This window comes from Myotis davidii, unplaced genomic scaffold (genome assembly GCF_000327345.1).
Source record: "Myotis davidii unplaced genomic scaffold, ASM32734v1 scaffold478, whole genome shotgun sequence".
Lineage (NCBI taxonomy): Eukaryota > Metazoa > Chordata > Mammalia > Chiroptera > Vespertilionidae > Myotis > Myotis davidii.
This window is the reverse complement of record NW_006289570.1, coordinates 4,289,852-4,293,445: the sequence shown is the minus strand read 5'-3', so window position 1 is coordinate 4,293,445 and position 3,594 is coordinate 4,289,852.

Sequence of the window (3,594 nt, the reverse complement as noted above, 5' to 3'; positions counted from 1 at the left end):
GTTGAGCCTTTGCTCCCTCCCAGCTGTGTGCCCTTCTGCCAGGAGCCCCCCCACCCCACCCCCCGTTCAGGCCTCGGTTTCCCCACCTACAGGATAAAGACGATTTCTGCCTCCTGAGGTGGTTGTGAGGCTCAGTGAGCTCGCCCGTGGGAAGGGCTCGGTGCTGGGCCCGGTGCACAGAAGAGTCCGGGAACGTGCCCACTGTCGCCGCCGGGCGCACGCCTGGGCACCAAACAGTTTTGGGAACAATGTGATGTTTCAGAACAGGCGTGGTGTGGTGTCATCGTGAGGACTTCCTGGTCCTTGGCTCACGGCTAGGGTTGTTTTATCTCCACGGCTGCTCGGCGCGCAGGGCTGTGGAGGGACCCCAAGGGGCTCTGTGGGGTTGTGGTCACCTCGCCTGTCCCCTCACCTCACAGAGGCCTGGGGCTCAGAGCGGGTGGCTCAGCTGATTAGAGCATCAACCAGATGCCATAAGGTTGTGTGTTAAATCCCCAGGCAGGGCACATGCAAAAATCAACCAATGAGTGCATAAATATGTGGAATAATAAACCAATTTCTCTCTCTCTCTCTCTCTCTGTCTCTCTCTCTCTCTCTCTCTTGCTCTCTCTCTCCTCTGCTGTACTTCCCTGGATACGTGTTTGGGCCACTTGGAAGGGGGATCAGTTATCCAATTTGGGGGAGCCACGGGGAGCAGAGGGACACGCCAGGTCCCAGAAGAGCTGGGTGGCGGTCCTCACGCCGAAGCATCCCCCAGCCCAGCGTGACCTCACTGACCTCCCGGTAGAATCTTGCTCACCCTGAGGTTTATGTAACGACGTCTTTCCCAACCGTCCTCACAGTCACCCTGTGACATAAGCAAACGTGAGCCTTCATCCGCCCAGTGGCCGGCGGGTAAGAGTTCAAAAAAGTGCCCACTAAGGGCCCAGGTCTCCCGAGCGCGACCTCACTGAAGCACGCCGACCGTCCCGTCAGGAGCACTCGCCACGAACGACATCTTAAGAAACGGGGTCCCGCGCACACACCACCACACGTGGCATTTTAAAGCGCACACTCAGTGTTGTTGTTTTATGAATTTGCAGGATTGTGCAACCTTCGCCGCGACCTCACTCAAAAACATTTCATCACCCCAAAGAAACCCTGTCCATCGGCCACCACTCCTCATCCCCAGACCCCCCACCCCAGCCCTGGGAGACCACGGCTGTCTCTATGGACAGTTCACAGAGAGGGGCCCCTACAGTACCTGGCCCTTGTGACTGGCCCCGCTCACGTGGCGTAATGTCTTCAGGGCTCGCCCCCAGTTCCTCTCCATGGCTGAGCGATATTCCCTTGTATGGAGAGACCGCAGTTTTTTTTTGTTTTTGTTTTTTAAATATATTTTATTGATTTTTCACAGTGAGGAAGGGAGAGAGATAGAGTTAGAAACATCGATGAGAGAGAAACATCGATCAGCTGCCTCTTGCACATCCCCCACCGGGGATGTGCCCGAAACCCAGGTACATGCCCTTGACCGGAATCGAACCCGGGACCTCTCAGTCCGCAGGCTGACACTCTATCCACTGAGCCAAACCGGTTTCGGCGAGACCGCAGTTTTTAAATCCGTTTCTGTTGATGGTCATTGGGGCTGTGTCCACGCGGGGGCTGCTGTGAATAAATGCTGCTCTGAGCATGTGTGTGCACATCCGTTCTCAGTTCTCTCGGGCGTGTCTAGGTGTGAGACAGTGAGGTGTCTGACACCTCCATGTTTAACGCTGTGAGGCACTGACAGCCCGTCTCCCCGGGGCTCGGGTTCCTCCCCATCCTCTCCAGCACTTGCCCCGTCTGCCTGTGATTACAGCCATTTGTGGGTGTGAAGCAGTACCTCACTGTGGTCTGATGTGCATCTCCCTGACGGCGAGTGATCTTGACCATCTTTGCTCGTACTTGCTGGCTGTTCGTCTTTCTCTCTTTTGGAGAAATGTCTAATCAAATCCTCTGTCCATTTTTTAAAAAATTATATATGTATATTTTTTATTGATTTTAGAGAGAGGAAGGGAGAGGGAGAGAAACATCAATGATGAGAGAGAAATCATCGATCAGCTGCCTCCTGCGTGGGCTCTACTGGGCATCGAGCCTGCAACCTGGGCTCCTGCCCTGATCAGGAATCCAACCTTGTGACCTCCTGGATCATAGGCCAACCCGCAACCACTGAGCCACACCGGCCGGGCCATGTTTGTTTGTTAAATATAATCCCCCCCCTAAGAGCTTTTGGGGGGTGGTCTTCCTGGGCCTCACGAGAAGGACTCCTGACCACCCCTCTGCGAAGGCCCAGCCCACACAGCCGTGTACGTTCACACGCAGCTGGGGAAGCACGCAGGCGTCGAAGACACTCGCTTTGCAAATGTCCCTAACGGCTGCGGCCTCTTCTGTGTTTCCATGGATGAGGTTCCTAAGGCCCTTCTACGGCACGACCATTGCTCCTTCCTCTCCTGGTCGTCCTGGAAGCGAGGGCCCAAGAGAGAGGCCCCTGGGCCCACTTTTGAACTGGGTTGCTTATCTCTTGATAAGTTGTGCCGCTGTCATCTACAGAGTGGACACGGAGGCTCAGAAAGGCGCGGTGACTGGATCGAGAACACGGTGCAGCCCGGCCGCGGGGCTCAGGGGTTGAGCGTCGACCTGTGAACTGGGAGGTCACGGTTCGATTCCCGGTCAGGGCACAGGCCCGGGTTGTGGGCTCGATCCCCAGTGTGGGGCACGCAGGAGGCAGCCGATCCATGATTCTCTCTCATCATGGATGTTTCTCTCTCTCCCTCTCCTTTCCTCTCCGAAATCAATAAACACATTTTTAAAAAGAACACGGGGCTCCCAGTGGCTTGGTCTCCGACTCCCACCCCGCTGGTCAGGGGCCAGCGTCTCTCCACTCGGGGACCGCGTCGTGGCCGGCCCCTGTGGCCCGTCCCCCAGGCCGCCCCAGGCTCTGTCCTGGCAGCGGGTGGGCCAGGGACGAGGACGCGGCAGTTCTGAGGAACCAGCCGGCCCTCTCTTCCCCCCCAAATCACGCGGAACTGACTGACGTGGCCCGGGAAGAGGGGACGGCCCGGGGCTGTGGTCAAGGAGCCTATTTATACTGACGGCGCCGTGTTGCAAGCTCTTCCTGCTGGCGACAGGGACGTCACTGGGCGCTGACCTCACCAGAAACGCTGACGCATCTCCCCTTCACACGTCGCTCAAATGGGCCTCCTCACCTGGGGGGGCCACTCGAGGTCCTCCTGCCCCCCCTTGCCCCGCCCACCCAGCTCTGGCGTCTCACCCAGGGTCCCGACTTCCTGTGGCCCCCCAACCACGTCCCCTTTTTGTAAGCCATGATGGGCTGGATGGTGTTGCTCCGTCCAAGCCTCCAGAGCCTCAGCATGTGAATGCATTTGGCGATGGGGCCTGGAAAGAGGCGACTGAGGAAAAATGAGTCATGGGATGGGCCCTCATCGAATAGGACTGTCTTCCTTATAAGAAGAGGAGCTGAGGACACAGATACACACACACAGGCCGAGGGAGGACCGCGTGAGGAGGCAACGAGCAGGCGGCCGTCTGCAAATCCAGGAGAGAGGCTGCAGGATG